Raw genomic sequence first — 19160 nt, forward strand, 5'->3', positions numbered from 1 at the left:
CTAGAGTGTGGGCCCTCAGAAAACGCTGCCCGTAGAACTCCTGTCTATGTTCGCAACCTTGAGTTGCCCCATATCCCCATGTCGGCGCCATTCGGTTGGCCACCTTGTGTGATTCTGCCCAAAACGCACTGAGCAGTGGCCCTCAGGAGCTGTCCCTCATCAGAGGGCCCTTCTGGGAATCCGGCTGACACAGGCACCCCTCCACCCCCCAGTCCTGGGGCTCCTCTCCCCCTGCCTGCAGCCAACCTCCTGGCGCGGGCTCGGCCCGCCCCCCTTCCCGGTCGGGATTCCCTGGAAGGTTTTGTTCCTGCCGAGGTCGGGGGAGGGGACGGGGAAGCTCGGGAGGGTATTTGGCGAGGCTTCCTGTTTCCCTAACCTCCTGCGCGCTGACAAGCCGCCCGCCCTGTAACTTTCTGTTTCGGGCAAGGCGCGCTAGCCGCCAAAAGGGGTTGGGTGTGGGTGTGTACGTGTGTTGGGGGCAGGGGAAGGGGCAGCAACACATTGCTAGAGCCTTTTCTGAGTTTACCCGGCTGGGACTTCCAACCTTTACAAAGCGTGCGGTAGAGACCCTAGGATCCCTGCCGAGGGAGAGGGGCACTCGGGATCCCTGCCTCTCACACCCCAGCCAGGCTGTCACGCCTTCCTTCGTGGCCCCTGGGGTCGCGGAGTCAGTCACCCGGCGGGCGCGGCCGCCCCAGGTGGGCCCACGTGACGCGCGGGTCAGGGAGGCCGTTGTCCCTGTGCCCGACTCTAGGAATGAGCTAGGTTTTTATTTGCTTCCCTCCCTTCCTGGGTGAGTGTACACGCGCGCGCGCGCACACACACACACAACTCCCCCCTCCCTTTTCCGGCCTTTGACACACAGTTGGGGCTGAAGCTGGGGGTCTGGGTCTGGGGGTGCTGAGGGGATGGATGTCCCTGCCCCTCTCCTTTGAGGCTTTTCATATTCCGCGGCGGCCGTGGCGGCAGCTGCCCTCCGGGGGTTTTCTTTCTGAATTGTGGTGCCGCTGTAGAGTGCACGTGGCTGGCCCAGGGGCTTTGTATTTCTGCCCCCTCGCTCTGTTCAGAAGACCCTGTCAACTTGGCGGAGGCACCCAGCTGCCCGGGAGCCCTCGGGCGTAGCTGGGGTTTGGGGGCAGGGCAGTGGCCTGGACAGGACCCAGCCGGGTTGGCGCTGGTCGCTGCTGCCCTCAGCCAGGGCGGTGGCTTTCGTCCAGTTAATGGAATGACTTGTATAATGGCAGGCCGACTCAACCGGCAGTCCAACCCACTCATTAAAAAAAAAAAAAGTAGGAAAAGCTTGGTATTGGTGTGCCCCCGAGATTACAGGAGCATTCACTCTTTGTGGCTGCCTGGGGTCCCCAGTCCTTCCTGGTCCCCGGAGGCTCTTACTTCATGTCCGGTGTCAGGGAACACCATTTTTTGTAGGAAGAGGATGCCCCAGCAGGCTCTGAGGTGTGTGCTGCCTGATGCTTCCTTGCACTGCTCACAATATAAATTAGAACCCTGAATTCCCCGTTGCCTTCCAACGTTTCAGCACCCCTCCAGGAAGGAGTGAGGTTGAATGAATCAGGGTGTCCCGCGCCCCCCCCCCTGCAAGAAACCAGACATGGGGTTGGGGGGAGCTTTTGACTCCTGCTGTAGCAGACACCCAGTTTGCCTCCCCACTGGGCCCAAGCTGTGGGAGGCAGGGGCAGGTGTCCTCTCTGTAGCCAGAGACTCCCCCAGGAGCCTCCCAGGTGCCCGGGAAATTTGGAGGCCATCGTGAATCTTCAGAAGCACAGGTGTTTGGAATTGACACCCACTTCACCTGCCATCGCGTGGCTGCTGGTACACACTGGCTCCCCAGGTGCCCGGCTTCCTATTTATTCCAGAGCCTCAGCAGGGAGAAGGGAATTCAAAGCCATGAGGGGAATCTGTCCAGGTGGGGCTGTGCCCTCTGGGGGAAAGGGGCAGGAAAGGTGGACCCAGGGTAGGCCAGGCACTAGGAGAGTTCAGTTGAACTTCCAGCCCTCCCCCATCTGTCTTTGGGGTGTTTACACACAGGCGGACACAGTTTGACACTGTATGTTTTGCTGTGACATGCAGAGACAGACTTCATGTGGCCTCCTGGGCCTCCCTCGTGGTGGGAACAGTCAAGGCCCTATGGTCAGTGTCCGATGGAAGTTCTCCTGTAGATCTCACCGGCACCCAGGGGTATAGCCACCCTGTCCTTCCCATTCCACAGGTGAGGAGGGGGAGGGCTGGAGGGGCAGAGCACCTGCCCAGTTAGGAAGTGTGGCGCTGGGACATGAAGATGACCATAGTCCCCACTGTGCTTGACCAGCACAGCCCAAGCCTCTCTGTCCCAGTAGTCAGATCCCATCTCTGTCACCACAGAGGGAGCAGGGCCCAGAACCTGCCTGCCCAGCGTTGTCGTTGTCCCCAGGGCAGTTCCCCATTAGGCGCTGGCATCTCGGGCATGGGACACTGGTTCCTCCTGTCTGACAGGTGAGAGACAGGCGGGCCAGAGTTCCTGCAGGGAGCCAGCGTGGGCTGGAGGGCCAGGCCTGCTCTACCACTGCCTGGCTGAGACAATGGACCGGTGACTTCTGTACTCCTAGCCTCGATTTTCCCCAACCGTGAAATGGGCACTGTCTATGACCGCCCCTCCCGACAGCTGCAGAAGTGAATGAGACTGTGAAGTTATTAGTCTCTGGCCGTACAGGTCAGGTCTGCTGACCCCTGGTGCGGCCCTGAACACAGTGCCGGGCTTACCAGGACTATAACTTTGTCCTCGGCTTGTTAATATTTGCAGGCCACACAAAGCACTTTCTAGAGGTAGGGTCGGACTTGAACTCAGGGCTGTGGACCCGACCTCTTGCTTGGTGGCCAGCCGCAGCTTATTCAGTGTTGGGGGTGGGCGGAAGACGCCTCATGGCGGTTTGAGGGGACTTTTGGCATGTGATAAGGGTGCTGAGGGCAGGGTCACAGCCTTCTTGTGCCTGGTGCCATCAATGATTCAATAGTTCTGGTCCCCAGTAGCTCCGTTAAGGCTGTTGTGGAACCCCTACAGCAGGCGGAGCAACCAGGCCCGCCCACGATGGCTCCCACAGCTCCTACCACATTGGATGGTGGTGACATGAATCAATACTGATGCGCCCCTGTCCTGGTAGCCCCCACAGTGCCGGCCCCGCCTGGCACTGTCTTGGGCCTGGGGTCATTTTGGAGCCACCGCCACCGCCACCACCCCCCCACCTCCCACCCCCCGCAGTGTTGTCACCCACTTTCCCTGCAAATGTACCCCTAGATAGCTCCCAGGAATAACCGCCATAAACACGAGGGCGTCCATACCCCCAAAGAATTGCACCTGGCACTTGCCCCAGTCAATGCTGGCTGAAGGTGACCAGATTTTAACATTGGTAAAGTGGGACAAAAGCAGGACACCATTGATAAAACTAATATCCTGGCGAAATAGCCACATGGCAGCTGAAAACCGCATACCCTAGCTTGTGCATTCTTTCCAAAAATCGGGACTTTTTAAAAACGACGTGGGACCCGGAAAAATTGTTAAATCGAGACTGTCCCTCTAAAAGCGGAACGTCTGCTCGGTCACCTTATGTGTCGGACAATAACCAAACGGTGGGCACAGCCCCACCGGAGCATGTGCGACTCGAGAATATTACTCAGCCTTGAAAAGGAACCACAGCTTAGGAAGCCCTACTGCCCCAAAGGCACCCTGCTGAGGGAATGTGGCCCCATTGTCTTGGTGGGAAAGATCCCGAAATTGGCCCAGAGACTGGAAGCTGGATCCTAGGTTCCCAGGGGTTGGGGGCGTGGCAGTGGGCGGAGCCATTTGGTGAGAGCAGGCTGGGAGAAGGAAAAAGGAACTAGTTAGAGGTGCAGGCGCACAAGATTGTGACTGTCCCCATTGCTGCGCTGCGGATACGGAACCAACCCAGCCCATTCCCACTGATAGCAACCCTATCACGCAGCGTAGAACTGCCCCTGTGGGTTTCCAAGGCTGTCAGTCTTTATGGGAGCAGACAGCCCCCTCTTTCTCTCTCAGAGCCGATGATAGGTTAACTACTGACCTTACAGTTAGTTAGTGACTCAGTGGGCCACCCAAAGCAAACACCCTCACTACCACTGAGTCGATGCCGACTCATCGGGCTCCTGTGAGACAGGGTAGAATAGAACTGCCCCTGTGGGTTTCCAAGCCTGGAAGTCCTTATGGGAGTAGAGACTCCCATGTTTTTTGCACAGAGTGGCCGGTGGTTTCGAACTGTGGGTCTTAGGGATCGCAGCCTGATGTGTAACCACTAGACCACCAGGGCTCCCTAAATGCCACCAGGTAGGCAGCCCACTTTAAAACAGACCTAAGTGTCCCCTCGAGGGGAGTGGGTAGGAAAAGGAGACTGGCAGAGCCAGGCAGGGTTTTCCGTGCCTGCTGGCATGTCCATACATGTCACATGCAGGACCACCCCGGGAGTGAGATTGGCACCCATGTGATAGCCAGGAAAGGAGGTGAATGTCCACCCCTCCACCCACCCCCCAGGCAGAACATGGTTCCCTCAGCTGGGCTCTGGCCCCAGGCCGCCTAGCTCCTAAAGCCCCGCTTAATAAATATTTGTTGAGAGTTGGCAATTGGCGTGGAGGTGGCGCCCTGCCTGCCCTTATCTCCTGCCTGGTGTTTGTAGAAGGACCAACTACGACTTTTAGGCTGTCAGTAGCCCTACCCTGGCCCCACTCTGAACTCTCGGTGACCCCAGCCTCCCCGGGGACCACTGTCCACCCACCCTCAAGAGGAACCTGAGGCCTGGGTCTTGAGGTGCTGGTGGCTGCCCTCAGAGGACCCCGACATGCCCCTGCCCGCCCCTCCTTCCGCACTCCCGAGCAGTTAATAGCAGGCTTCTCGAAGAAGCCGTTCAGGCCCAGCCTGGCCTCGCTCCACAGCCTCAGAGGAAAGAGGTGCTGGCAACTGACTTGGGCCCCACTGCCCGGCCTGGGGCGCTCAAATGCTGCCAGGCCTGAGACATAGGGGCTCCCTGGGCTTCAGTCCTTCACCACCATCCCACAAGATGGTCCAGGGAGAGGCTGTCTTGAGGCTGGGAGGGCCTCTTCCCAGGGCAACTGGGATTATAGGAGAGGGCTGGAGCCTGCCCTCAGAGCGGACACTGGGGGTGCCCCCAGCCCGTGGACTTGGGGAGGACTCCGGAACCAGCCAGGGACTGCTCTGGGGCAGCTCGGGCCTACTGGGCCCTGAGTCAGATAAAAGGGAGCCATTGGTGGTTGGGAAGACCGCTTATTTACAGCTCAGAAACTCAGCGGGGACAAGCTTTGTGGCTCCACGTAGCTCTTCCCAAGCAGTCACTAATTAATCTTCTGATACCCCTGAGAAATGAGGCGGGGCCAAGCTCCATCTGCCGGCTGGGAAAGCCGGGGCCTATTGTCCCAGCTGCGGCCCAGCCCTTCTCCAAGGGGCCCTGGCTGGTTCCCACCCACCCCCCCACCCCCCACCCCTGCTCAGTTTGGTTCTCATTAGGAACTTCTCTTGCTTCCTGGTCTTCCTGATGTTCTGACTCCACAGGGGTGGGAATCTTGAGCCCTGCCCTCTTATCTTTGCGACTTTTGGATCCCACACAAGTTTCTTCCGTACTCGCCGCCGAGCACGCGGTCGAGATGGCCGCTGGACGCCTGCCCTGGGAGTGGGGGCAGCAACCATCCTTCCTTCCAGACGGAGGGGAAGTCGTGACTGCAAGGAAAGCTGACCAGGGCCACACAGCTTCCCTCCTGGGGCAGAGCCAGCCTCGGCATGGAGTGTCCTCGGCTGCCCATCTCCCCATGGACGGCTGTGGCTAGGGAAGCCACACCGGGCTCCCTTCTCTCTCCCTGGAGGCATGGGCTCTAACTGGATCATCTGGTCCGCAGTGCCTTTTAGCCCCTGGGAAAACAGAGCTCCAGCACCAGGTGCTTTCTGATTCTGGTCAAGGACTCCCAGGGAGACGGGAGCAGTAAGAGGGGACCTACTTCCTCAGCAGGCCAGGCTCTGTCAAGGACCTTGTCCATTCTGACTCATGGCCACGCATGTGGGCAGAGCCGGACACTCTGACAGAGGGCTTCACACCTGCCACCTTCGGGAAAGGAGCTGCGTTGGCCTGGCGTTGGCCTGCTAACCACAACACCGGCAGCTCAAGCCCACCAGCTGCTCTGAGGGTGACAGATGAGGCTGTCTTTTCCGGTAAAGAGTTTACAGCCTCAGGAACCCACAGGGGCAGTTGTACCCTGTCCTGTAGGGTCGCTATGAGTTGGGATCATTGATCACAGGACATTCAGGCCGCTGTCATTGGGAAGCCAATTGCCAGGCCTGCCTGGTTCCAAGCTGCCTCTGGGTGGGTCTGAACCATCGACCTTTCAGCTTAACCATTGACCACCCAGGGACTCTATCTGCACACATACATATATACGTGTGTGTAAGGAGCCACAGTGGCATAGTGGTTATGCATCAGGCTGCTAGCTGCAAGGTCAGAAGTTGGAGACCACCAGCAGCTCCCTGGGGGACAGACAGAGCTTCCCCTCCTGTAAACTGTGACGGTCTCGGAAACCCACAGGGCCAGCACTGCCCTGGCCTGCAGGGCCGCTGTGAGTCAGCATGGGCTTGATGGCAGGGAGTTTGTTTTTTGTTTGCACAGATAAGGGTATTGCTGTACACACAGAGAAAGACAGCTATAGATGCAGATCAGGCTTCCAAGCCCGGGAAGCAGTCTCTGCAGAGGGGACCCCTCCGCAAAGCAGGTCCCGCCCATATTTGGAAGTGTGTCTCCTCGGTGGTCTAGCTACACAATCAGCAGAAAATGTGGAGCCCTTGGGGTGTTGGTGAGAGGACGGGGTGGGGGTGCACTGAAGGGAAAAGGGAACTTGGGGGGGCTGGGGGAATAAAGGAATAAAAATAGATCCCGTGCCTTTTTTTTTTTTTTTAAAGAGCTCCATATAGATTTAAAGTCCTTTTGTTAATTTAGGAACATAAAACCGCATGATGTATAGCTCAGTCTGCTCGTAAAATTACTGACTGTGGCATATTTAGAGCCATGGAAGCTTGGGGTAAAAGGGGCAAAAAAAACGGCCAGAATTTTTTTTTTTTACAAGTCTTTAGGGGAGGATTTTGTTGCTACTGCTGTGTTGTCCTCTCCCCAGCTCCCCCCACCGACGCCCCGGGCTCCTCACCCCGGTTGAGGTAAATATTTGCCCTTGGCTCCAGTTCTAAAACCCAAACTCACTGTCTCTGAGTCGACTGATTTACGCGCCCTGCAAGACAGCATAGAACTGCCCCGGAGGGTTTCAGAGACTGCCACTCTTTAGAGGAGCTGACAGCCTCGGCCGTCTCCCAAGGGGTAGCTGGTGGGTTTGAACCACTGGCCGGCACACAGCCCCCTGAGCCTCCATGCCAAAGCAGGTGGTAGCCCTGTAGAGCAGTGGTTCTCAGCCTTCCTTAACCCTTTAATACAGTTCATGTTGCCGTGACCCCCCCAACCATAAATCTATTTGCGTTGCTACTTTATAAATGTCATTTTGCTACTGTTGTGAATCGGGCGACCCCTGTGAAAGGGTCATTTGACCCACAAAGGGGTCGCGACCCACAGGTTGAAAACCAATGCTGTAAAGAGCCTCAAGCCTGTCTTGGCTTAGGCCTCCCTCCCCACGCCACCCTGCCTGCCCTCCCAGAAGGCAGGAAGCCCCTCTGATCCAGCCTGGACACATGCCCAGGGGACACTGAGCCCATGCTCCTTGGCCTACAGGGTCAGGGCACGGTGGCCTGCTGGACTGGAAGGGGCTCTCCGAGGTCAGATGGCCCAGCCCTGTCCTTTCTCAGGGTGGTGGGCTCCTAGTTCCCACCTCCCTACAGCCATCTCGGGGGAGGGGGGCCTGGGTGGGGGAGGGGGTGGGGTGCCGAGTCTATTGTTAGAATGCTGCCATGCAGTCAGTGAGAGTCTGCCCGTGCCGCTGACCTCATCCTGTCCTCTGGGGACACAGAACAAGCCTGGCAAGGGGTGGGGAAGCCAGGCAATGGGAAATGTCACTGGGGCGGTGACAGCAGTGACAATGTGGGACCCATGGAGGTCTTCAAGCAGTAGGGTTTGCAGATTGATTCCACTCGAGGGTGGGCTGTGCCCAGCCCGGGCCTGTTGGACGGAGGGGCAGGTTCATTACAGTGTGGCTGGGCCCAGTGTGGTCAAGAGCTGGGGAGGGGTGGGGTGGTGGTGGGGTGACCCTGTCAGAGAAGGTGATGCCACATGACCATCTCCATGTTTCAGCAGAGTTAGTGCTTACATGTCAGGCTGTGATCCGCATGGTCGGCGGTTCAAAGCCACCAGCCGCTCCTCCTGGGGAGGAAGACTGGGCTTTCAGCTCCTGCTGTAAACAGTTAGTCTCAGAAACCCATGGGGTGGGGTGGGGGTGGGGGTCGCTGTGAGTCAGCATTGATTCCGACCGATGACTGCTGTTTGGTTTTGAGGGTTTTTTTCTGTTGCGGGGGCCGGGGAGGGGAGGGCCGTAGCAGTTCCCCGTCAGGCTGCTCCTTGGCTGGGTGAGCCATGGGAATCCATCAACTGCCCTGCCGGAGAAAGACGAGGCTGTCTGCCCCCATAGCTATGGAATGATGGTCCTACTCTGGCCTTTGCCAGATCGACTCCCTAGTCGTGGACTTGGCTTTGGTTTTGGTTCATGTGTCGGTAGAAATGTGTTCCTTTCTATGAAGATGGGCCCACGGTTACTTATAACAACAAAAACGGGTTTCACAAGTCCAGCTTAAGTGTATCAATATAGCTGCAGGACCCAAACTCGCTGTTCCTTACCTTTTGAGCCTTCTAATTCGCTGGGGTCACAGCTGCCGGTGCCACCCAACCCCGGTGACCTGCCATCACCCGGTTTCTGCCTCGTGTTCTTCGAGTGGCTGGTTCTTGTCTAATTCTCGTTCGTTTTCTCCACAACGTTGTCGTTAATAAGATCTGTGAACCTGTATCAGTCACACACGCCCCCCTTTTTGAGAATGAAGTAATGATTAAGCGATAACAAGGGGGGGGCTTAAAGACATCTCCAGCTCAGAAGCTAAGACGTGTAATGGACCATGCTGGGGTTGGATGGAGGTTTGACACAGTTTGGTTGCTAGCGTTCATCTAGTCTAAGAAATATTACCTGTGAGCTGTCTGTAAGGTATTGATATTCGCCCGTGATCCTGTGAAGCAGACAAGATGACAAGCAGGAGGAAGGGTTCTGTGTGGTCCATGGGGTGGGCGGGGGTGTGTGTGGGGAGGACACTGTGTAACTTCACTAGGTGACTCTTCTCACCCTAGAGACATCCCTGCCAGAGACCAGATGGAAGGGAGGTGGCTGGCCCGGTGACTTGGGTGGGGGCCCATCAGTAGATGGGAGGGATGGGAGCGAAGCCTGACCTGGTGTTTAACAGGCAGCCGGTGGGGTGTGTCCGTTCATAGGCAAACAGCAGGGCCTCTGGGAGGCTTGGTGGCGGAGTGGTTGCATGCTTGGCTGCTAACTGAATGGCTGGTGCTTCAAGCCCACCAGCCGGTCTGTGAGAGAAAGCTGAGGGCAGCCCACTTCCACGAAGTGACAGGCCTGCTGTGTCCTGTCCTCACGGTGAGTCCGGAGCCACTGGATGGTGACAGGTTTGGGTTTGACATTCGATGGTGAGGGTGGGGGTGCCCTCAAGTTCCTTAAGAGGAGATTCCGGGTGGGGAGCACTCCCTGGGGCAGAGGGGACCATCCCAGAAGCCTTCGAGGAAGAAGTGGCGTGGAGGCAGACCGTGGAAAGGAGGGGCTTAGAGAGGGTTGTGTCTGCACCTGCCAGGACAGTGCTTGGCTTGGGGACCTGGGTCAGGAGGGTGGCTGATCAGGAGGTAGGCGATCAGCAGGGGGCTCCCTGAAGGTGTGGGGTCTTCTGAGGTGGGGGCTGCGAGGAGGCAGAGCCCAAGAGCTTGCCTTTACCTGATGGGGAGTGGAGATAAAAGGAGAGAGTAGCAAGCAGGGGTTCTCTGGCAGAGTCCCCAGGCTGACTGGTCACAGCACGGTGCTACCTGGGAGCTTGTTGCAAGTGCAGGTTACTCTCAGGTCCCTTACCCCCGGCCCACTGAGCTCAAAGTCCTCCAGGGCTGTGTGGCTCTGACCAGGCTCTGTACCCTCTCTGGCCTCCCATGTCCTCTCTCCCCAGGCCCATCCACCACAGCAGGAACCCAGAGCCCCGCCCTGGACCCTTTTACACTCCCCAGCCCTGAGCTGGGGCATGTGAAGCCTTGGAGCAGGGGCCGTCCCAGAGGACTGGCAGTGGTAGAGGTGGTAGTCGGGCCCGGGAGGTCAGGAAGTGGTCAGGCCGGCAAGGGGCCTGGTGGAAGATGGCCGCCAGCCAGCACAGCGCCGTGGCCGCAGAATGGTAGAGGTGCAACGGAGCCCTGTTCATGAGATTCTGGCCTGTCCTCATTGCCCCCTTTTCCTGTTCTGTTGCAACGGAATTGCCCCAGGGGGTGGCTTTGACACACAGTCATTTGTTTTTCTCACAGTTTAAGAGGCAAGGGGTCTGGCCGTAGGGGAAGGCTTCTCTCCCTGCAGGCTCTGGAGGGAAATCTTGTTGACCTTCGTGGGGGGCAACATGCCCCTGCCCTGACTCTGCTCCCGTGCCTGGGTTCTTTCTCCAATCCCGCCTCATCCACGTAACATAGACAAGCCATTCCCAAACTGGATTCGGACCTCGGGCCTAGGTTCAAGGTCATGACAGACTCATGGCTATGGGGTCCATCCCCACTCACTTTACGGGAGCAGAAAGCCCCGTCTTTTTCCCCCGCAGGACATCTGGTGGATTCATATCCAGCTCATGTCTTGAATCAGGAACAGCTGACAACCTGGGGTCACCCAGACCCCACGTGTCATTGGCCGGGCCCCATCGATCATGGGGTGAGCCCAGACCCCTGTCTCACTGGCCGGGCCCATTGTCTGTCTGTGAAGAATCTCATTTTCATGCATTAATTCTTCAACCCCCACCCCCAAACGCACTGACCCCCTGGAGAGAGGGGGTGAAGGGCCCCTCGACAGATGACACCTTGTCTGCAGGCCCCAGGCCTCCTTTGAACCTGCCGTGGGGAGGCCACCACCCCTCTGTCACTCTTGTCCTATAATTCATTTAGGATTAGCTTTCCGATGGCCTCACCCGGCCTAACTTCTGTTGTCGTGGTAACGGTGTCAACCGTTTGCTGGTTTCCCGTGATTATCTGACAAGAGAAGGGGGGGGCAGGCAGGGGACATGAAAGAAGGGGAGGGCTCATGATGCCTGAGTGTTAATTGAACTCAATTGGGGAGGGCACAGGGGGGGGGCAGGCCCAGCAGCAGCTGCACTGGAAGGGGAGGGTGTCAGTTCACACAGACACTCTTTGCTCTTGACATTGGTGTCAAAAGTATCACCCCCCTCAACCTTAGATCTGAAGGGACAAGAGGCGAAGGTATCAACCCCGCCCCCCACTTCCCTTTCTTGGAGGTCCCCTCTCTGGCAAAGTTCAGCCTGCCTTACTTCAGCATTAACCACAGGATGCAGGTCTCGGGGTGCACGGGTCAGAGAGCAGCATTTGGGGGACTGGGATGCTGGGGGACTTCCAGGCTCTGTTGTTTTCCAGCAGTGTTGTGTTAGGATGCTCCACACAGGGGCTCAGAAAGCACCCCACCGTGGGACACAGCTTGACTCTGTGCTGCCTGGCGGTGACATGGTGGTTGTGTCCAGAGGCCCTCCCATCCCCCCCGGAAGCTGGGTCACATACACACCTGCATCTGAGACTGCCGGTAGCTGAGCTTCCTCCAGGAAGCCATCCTGCCTAGTGGGAACCCCACCCCACAGAAAAACAAGCTCCTCATACCCATTAAATAGATGTCGGTCATTACCACCCAATAGGACAGAGCGGACCTGCCCCTGGGTAACCCTTTACAGGAGTAAAAAGCCTCATCTTTCTCCAGAGGAGCGGCTGGTGGTTTTGAACTGCTGACCTTTTGGATTACAGTCCAACGTGTAACTACTAAGCCACTGAGTCAGGGCTCAGGTTGCTCAGGCATTAAAAGGACCGAGCCTGGGCGGTCGAGCGGCATCCCTTAGTCCAGTGTCATTGGTGACAAGCCAGGGGGTGGGTCCTGTTCTAGCAGGGGCTTAGTGGCAGTATCACATCTTTGGAAAGGACAGCCTACTGCCTGCACTCCCCCCACCCCCGGCTACAATGTCCGCAGAGTGGTGGCCTTGCCGTCCCCAAACTCACTGCCATCGAGTCGAATTCGAAGGACAGAGCAGCTTTGTCCCTGTGGGTTTCCGAGGCCCTGGGTCTCCTGTGGGACCGTCAGGTGGTCTCCAAGGGCTGACTAGAGTTAAGTGTGCCGGCCCGACATGGAACCCACCACACCCGCAGGATGGCCTCTTGGAGGAAAGTTCCCTCCTCCTGATGATGTCACGCACAATTGGAGAGCTGAGGCAGGTCCTCGGAGTGGGGGGCAGGGAGCCGTGGTTGAGCCTCAAGGCTCACCCACAAATGGGGCCCACGACCTTGAGCACCCACGATTTCACGTTCACATTTGTTAGGTGTGGTCCAATTAGTCCCCACTCTCTGGGGCGGGCTCTTGGCCACCGTCGCACTACCCAAAGGGCTTCCCGGGTTGCGGGTGGTAGCTACCGGGGAGCGTGAGTGTCCACCTCTCTCTGGGAGCCCAGTGCGTAAGTGGTGTGTCACCAGGCCCACGGGGCCCCTAACAGAAAACCCACTGCTGTCCAGTCGATCCCAACACGTCGAGACCCTCAAGGGCAGAGGAGAACTGGCCCTGTAGGTCCCCCAGGGTGTCTGCTGACAGAGCCGCCTGGCTAGGCTTTCGTCCACAGAGCAGAGTGGCTGGCCAGAGGGTTTGAACCGCCCATCTTTGGGTGAGCAGCAAGCATGACCTGGTTCACCAGTCCTGTAAGAATGAAAGGGAGGGGATCTCAAAGTAGGGGTTTCCTTGCCCCCGACCGAGGAGAGATACCCCCTCACCAGGATTAGTGGGAAGGGCGGTCGGTGTGCCTCTCGGGGAGCCAGTAATGAGCACGGTCTGATTTTCATGAAGGCCCGAGGTGAATTATTAATGGGAGCCAGAAATGAGAGTGGAATCGGATCGCTCATGCATATTCATGCTGGATTCCGGCACGGGGCTCCCTGGGTGGCTAGCACTGCCAGCCAGGCCCAGACCTGACCCAGATCCTGGTGAGTTACCCAGGGACACCTTGCTGCCCACTCCCTCAGTTTCTCCATCTGTAGATGGGGATGATAACTCGCAGCTGCTCATTATCGTTGTCGAAACCAGGCCTGGGCCTGCATGAGCCAGCAGGGGACCATCTGTTGGAGGGTCCTGGCACCCCAAGTGTCACCAGCAGTAGTCACATGGCAGTCACCCAGGGATTGGAAAGGGCCGGAATCCCTCTGCCTCTCCCTCTCCCCCTCGCCCCTCACCCCAGCTACCTGCTTTAAGCCTCATGGGGGTCAGCACTCCATAGAGATGAGGGCCCCCCCCCTGTAATGGGTGCTTCTTGAGTCTAGGTTACCCTGAGGTCTTCTGGAAGCACTTGGACACGGGGCCCCTTGTAATTGCTCAGACGGGCGGCTTAGTCCTTTTAGATGGTTCCACCGGGCGGCCCCTCACGGTCTGGTCATGTCCGTCCCTCTTCCGAACCTTGGCCAGGCTGTTCTCCTGGCCTGGAGTGGGCACCGCCCCAGGCTGGCTTTGTACCCCGTTGGGATTGTTTTCCTCTTCCTGGTGCCCAAAGCTATGCCCACAGCTCTCACTGTGAAGGAACGTGCCGCCAGCTAAGCTCCCGGCACAGGAGCCAGGCGGCCACGGTGTGGATCCGGCTCTGCCGGACTGGCTGTTGAGACCAGTTACTGAACCTCGCTGGGCCTCAGTCGACTCACGGGTAAAATGGGGAGGGCGACCTTTTCTGGGGTGACTGGAGGTTTACCTGGGGAGGCCTTCGTGGCGATGTGGGTCCAAGGTGAGCAGTTCAAACCCACCAGCCAGCCCGAGTGAGAAAGCTGAAGCTGTGTGCTCCCGTGGGAGACCCACAAGTTGACACTCAGCATCCCGACAGTTAAACACTTTTGTTCCGTAGCCCACCGTCCGGGGTAATGCGTAGGTGCCCACTTTCGCAGCCTCCCTGGTTTGCTCCAGTGCCACATACACATACCCCGGGGTGGGGTGGGGTGGGGTGGGGTGTGGGGGCATCGCCCGCTTTGGGCAACACTGCTCTGTTGGCTCATTGTGGGTCAGAATGGAATTGCTAGCAGTGGGGCTGGGTTTTTAAAAACACCTGGCCATCCCTTAGCAAAGCCATTGAGTGGGTCCCGGGGCAGGGCTCCCCGCCGAGTGTTACCAGGTGGAACGGCTCTTCTCTTGGCTTAGCTGTGGTTTGTACAGACCACCGGGCCCTTAATCCTAGGCACGGCTGAGCGGGTGGCAGTGATCTTAGGGGAATCATCAGACACCACCATGCGCGCTACCCCAGGACTTTGGGTACTTAGCTCATGGTGAATGCTGACCTGTTCTTGGTCTTATCCTGGGGACCACTGTCATTGTGGTGGTCACTCCTGGGAGAGTTGGGATCGCAGAGGGGGGGCTCTCAGGCCTCCCAGGCGGGGACCCAGGGAGAGTGGGCCTTTGCTGGGTGGCTGCTGTCTTGTCTCTTCCCCTCTCTGGGACCGTGTGGCGTGCCGTAAAGGGCTCCGTGTCAAGGCCGGCCTGTGTGGTTTTAGCCGGTCCCCAGGGTAGGGGTGGGAGGCCTTGACCTCAGCCTGGATAGGCCCTAGTGTTGCAGCCTGGGAGCCTGCCCCTGTCTTGAGCTGAGACCACTTCCTGCCGGAGCCCGGGGAGGTGCAGGCAGGGTGCTTTTTTTGCCGCCGCCCCCTTTATGGAGGGGGACACAGACACTTCCGGGGTTGCAGTAAAGATACCAGCAGCAGGCTGGGTTCCCAGGCTTCGGCCGCCACTCCCTGGCTCAGCCCAGAAGCAGCTCGGGCTGAGCACCTTGGTGGGATCCAAGGTTGCCCGGGAGGCCAGGACCCAGGCCTGGCTTTGGGGGCCCCTCCTGGCAGGGGAACTGTGAGCGGCCTTGTGGCTGGGCAGGACCCGCCTTGGGGAACCCTCTGAGCACAGACTGTGTGGGCGGAAGCCAAGTCCCTTGCTCTTGCAAGAGGGAGCAGTGTGGGGTTAGGGAAGGAAGACGCTCGGCCCTGACTCCTCTCCACCAGCGATTCCCTGCCCAGGGGGACATGGGGAGGGTGGTGGGGGGGTCTCTGAGGGCTGGTTGGCAGGCCTTTAGAGAGCTGACACCTGCCGCCCCCTGACAGCCTGCTGGGCCCTCACGCTGGGCTTGCCCGCATGTGTGCGGTTTTATGTGGCTTCTTGAAACCCGTGGCTCCACCCACCTGACTTTTCATCCCTGCTGCCAGTGCCTCTCCGGGAGCCATCGCTGCCAGGTGCTGGGCGGGAGGGGCCACCGGCGGGCGGGTTGGACCGGTGGGGTGAGCCACTGGTGGGGAGGGATCCTAAACCAATAGCCTGCAACTCATTTTGTTCTCTCTGCCCTGGTTTGGAAAGAGGCCCTGCTCCCCACCACAGCCATCTGGGCAGCTCCTGAGCACCTGGTGGGTGCCAGGCTGGGGCGGAGCCCAGGGCGGGGATGGGGGTGGCAGGACCGAAAGCAAGGCACAGGTCCTGCCTCCAGGCCTGGAGGAGCAACGCCCGAGTTTGGGCAGCTGACGGCGAGGCCCTCACCCAGAAGTGCCCCCACACCAGGCCGGGCCCCATCTGGGCGGACTTCCTGCAGGAGGTGGGCCTGGAGCCCCTGGCTCAGAAAGGGAAGTTGTGGGGGAGAGTGGAGAAGTTTTCGTCCCTGGGGTTACTGGCCAGCGCGTCCCCAGGGAGTGGGAGGTGGGGGGGTGTCTCTTGGAGTACAGTTTCTGACCCAGTGGGTCTGGGGTGTGGCTGAAGGTAGCATATTTCCAACCCATGCCCAGGGTCTCCCATGCCACTGCCCACCTGTGAGATTGGAGTCAGAGGACATGTCCCTTCTCACACTCCAGCCCGCCGTGTTGGACAGCCCGGCTCTGGACATCGCAGGAGCCTGCTGGGGGCTAGGAGGGATGCCTGCAAGAGCCTGGAGAGCTGTTGGGAGCTCCTGGGAGCAGTGGTGGCAAACCCCCCTCTCCCCCCACACACACACACTTGCGCCAGACTGAAGCGGAGGGCAGGAGCCGTTAGAGCTGGCGTTGGCAGTGCTGTGGGGGAGGGGCCTGAGAGGCTGCACCTGCCAGGGAAATGAGGATGTATTTGGGGACATAAACCACCAAGTGACAGTTCCAAGGAGGAGGAGTGACCTCCCTAGTCAAGTGGCATTGGCTTTGGGGCTGCGAGGGGCGTGTGTGTGTGTGTGTGTGTGTGTGTGTGTGTGTGTGTATCTGCAGTCTCCCCTGGCAGCCACAAACACTGTCTCTCCTGGCCTTCCTCTCTGACACACACACTCTCACACAGACTCCAACACAGGGGCACTCTTACTCTCAGGCATGCGCTCCTTGTCACACACACACTCACATACACACTCGCCCTCACACACGCTCACAGGTACACTCTCTCACTCACTCCTGAACACACCGATCCACACACAGATTCTCTCACACGTTCAGACACATACACTCTGCCTCTTTGCCTCTCTCACATACATGCACACACATGTACTCTGCCTCTCACACTCACACAAACATGCGAGCACTTCCTCTCACGCATGCACTCTCACATACTTTGTCTTCACACTCACACACATGTACTGTCTTCAAAACATACGCATGCACTGTGTCTTCACACTCACAAGGGCACTCTGTCTTCACACACATGCACTCTGTCTTTACACACACGCACACGCACACGCACGGGCATTGCTTCTCTCTCAGTCTCCCCCCACAGACCCACACACATAGATTTCCTCTCACCCCCATTCACAGACACCCAGGCCCACTCTCCCACTCTCTCTCACACCCCTCAGGTAGTCTCCCAGTTCCCTACCTCTAATCTCCAGATTAAAATCCGGTGAGTGGGTGGACCTGGAATTGGGAGCCAGCTCTCCTGTCCTGGGCCCTCGGGTCCCCACTGGGCCCGGCCAACCCTGTGTGGCACGCCTGTAGGCACGGCAGAGCTCAGGACAGTGATGTTTTTGGAAGGAGCAACACTTGGGAAGCCGGGAAAAGAGGCAGGGCCTCTGGGGACTTGGGGGTCACACGGGCCTAGGCCTGATGTTGGGGAGCGGCACCCAGAGGAGGCTGGCTGCAGATGACACCGTGAGCCCTCGCTCCCTCACGGAGCAGGTTAGGCCCTGCAGGAGCTGCTCTCCCTCCTCCATCGAAGCCACCCCCTCGTCCGTGGTGGGGCCGGGCCTGCGGCTGTGCCGGTCCAGGCTCCCGGAGGTCACCTCCCCCAGGACCACAGCTTCACGGGCACCAGCCTTGCCCTCCCTCTCTGCGCCTCTGTGGTGTATAGACTTTACGTCTACACACAACGCTGGCTGCAGTCAGCAAGCTCATCGGTTCAGAACCCCCAGCCGCTCGCTCCACGGGAGACAGACAGGGCTTTCTGCTCCCGTGAAGAGTGACCGGCTCAGAAGCCCACAGGGGCGGTTCTACCCTGTCCTGTAGGGCCGCTGTGAGTCGGCGTTCCCTCGAGGGCCAGGAGTTTGCATTTTAAAAATCTGTCTATGACTCTGTGTGTGTGTGTCTGTTCCTTTAGTATAGCCAGGGGTATGCCACTATTGCCACTAATTCCAGAATATTCTTCTCACCCCACAAGCATCGGCACCCACCGGGCCCGGCCTCTCCCACCCCCCCAGCCCTAGCCTCCAGCCCCCAGGGCCCACTGCGTGTCTGCAGCTTTGTCTAGGGTGGTGTGTGTGGGGGTGGGTGGGTGGGGTGTGTGTGTCCTGTGCAAGCAAGCCCAGGGAATCCTGCAGCCTCTGGTTCTGTGCGTCTGGGAAAGTGACGTCCCCTCAGGGGTCAGTGCGTCCCATGTCCTCAGAGCCCATTTTGCAGCCAGGCTGGCTGGTCCGGTGTGACCAGCTGGGCGGTCTCTCCTGCCGGCACTGGTGGCACCGTGGGCCTGGCGTGGCGTTGGGATGTGGATGGGGGCGTCCATTTCTCTGGGGTGGACACCTGGGAGCAGGACTGCTGGGCGTGTGCAGCCTGGCGCTCTGGGGGCCTGCCCCAGGGAACCTGACGTCCTTCCCTGTCCAGCCTCCGCCTGATTGGGGGTTGTTGCGGGCCTGGCCCCCCATGGGGGCCGTCCTCCTGTGTCAGTCTGTCTTCTCCATGAGTCACCATTATCAGCGTCTGCCATGAATTTCTGGGGAAGTTCTTGGGAATTAAAGAGCTGTTTCTCCAAGGTGGAATTCCACAGACAAGGGGCCCAGCCTGGTGGCCACACCCAGAATCTGTGGGGGTCGCCATGGTCTCCGCCCATGTCGCAGGGAGACCTCCCTACCTGCTGACCTGCCTGGGCCACCGCCTGGGCCTGGAGCTGGGTCCCCAGACTGCCCCGGAGTCTGTGTTATTATTGGAGGGTGGCCAGGCCCCTGCGCTCTGGTTGGAGAGAAAGGGAGGACTGAGGGCACCCGTGGACATTGTTGAGTGGCCCTCCCAGCAGGCCACTCCTGGAGCCCACCAGGGCACTGCTCAGCATCAGGCCTGCCCTCTGACACACCCTCTATTCCCCAGCACCAGCCCTGAGGGGGCCTCGGTCAAGGTCAGGGACAGGCAGCAGGCCAGAAACCCACCCAGCCTCCCAGGCACCTTGCTGCCCCCTGAGAGAGAGGTGCACCAGCCGCCCAAACCCACCGTTGTGGGGTATCGGGTGGGGACTCATACGGCCACCCTGGAGGTCAGCAGGGGAACTGCCCCACGGGGTTTCCAAGGCTGTAGCCATCACTACCCCGCTTCACCTGCCTCGCCACCGGGGCTGGGACTTTCCAGAAAGCCAGACAGCCCTTCGTCCTTTCCTTTTTATTAAGTGTGGGGGAGGGGTGGGGGGCATGTTCTCTGTGCTTCCCGCAGGCCCCTTCTGAAGCCCCCCTCCCCCTCATGATC

At 58.9% G+C, this 19160-nt stretch overlaps 1 protein-coding gene across 3 annotated transcripts in view; it reads left to right on the forward strand.

Moving 5' to 3' along the window:
* The window catches only part of GSE1 (Gse1 coiled-coil protein), an 85516-nt gene that overhangs the window by 5000 nt on the left and 61356 nt on the right, over positions 1 to 19160 (forward strand). The gene's annotated exons all lie outside the window — the stretch shown is intronic.

Source organism: Echinops telfairi, unplaced genomic scaffold (genome assembly GCF_000313985.2).
Source record: "Echinops telfairi isolate 266 unplaced genomic scaffold, ASM31398v2 ScPeMD7_2291;HRSCAF=2852, whole genome shotgun sequence".
Classification (NCBI taxonomy): Eukaryota; Metazoa; Chordata; class Mammalia; order Afrosoricida; family Tenrecidae; genus Echinops; species Echinops telfairi.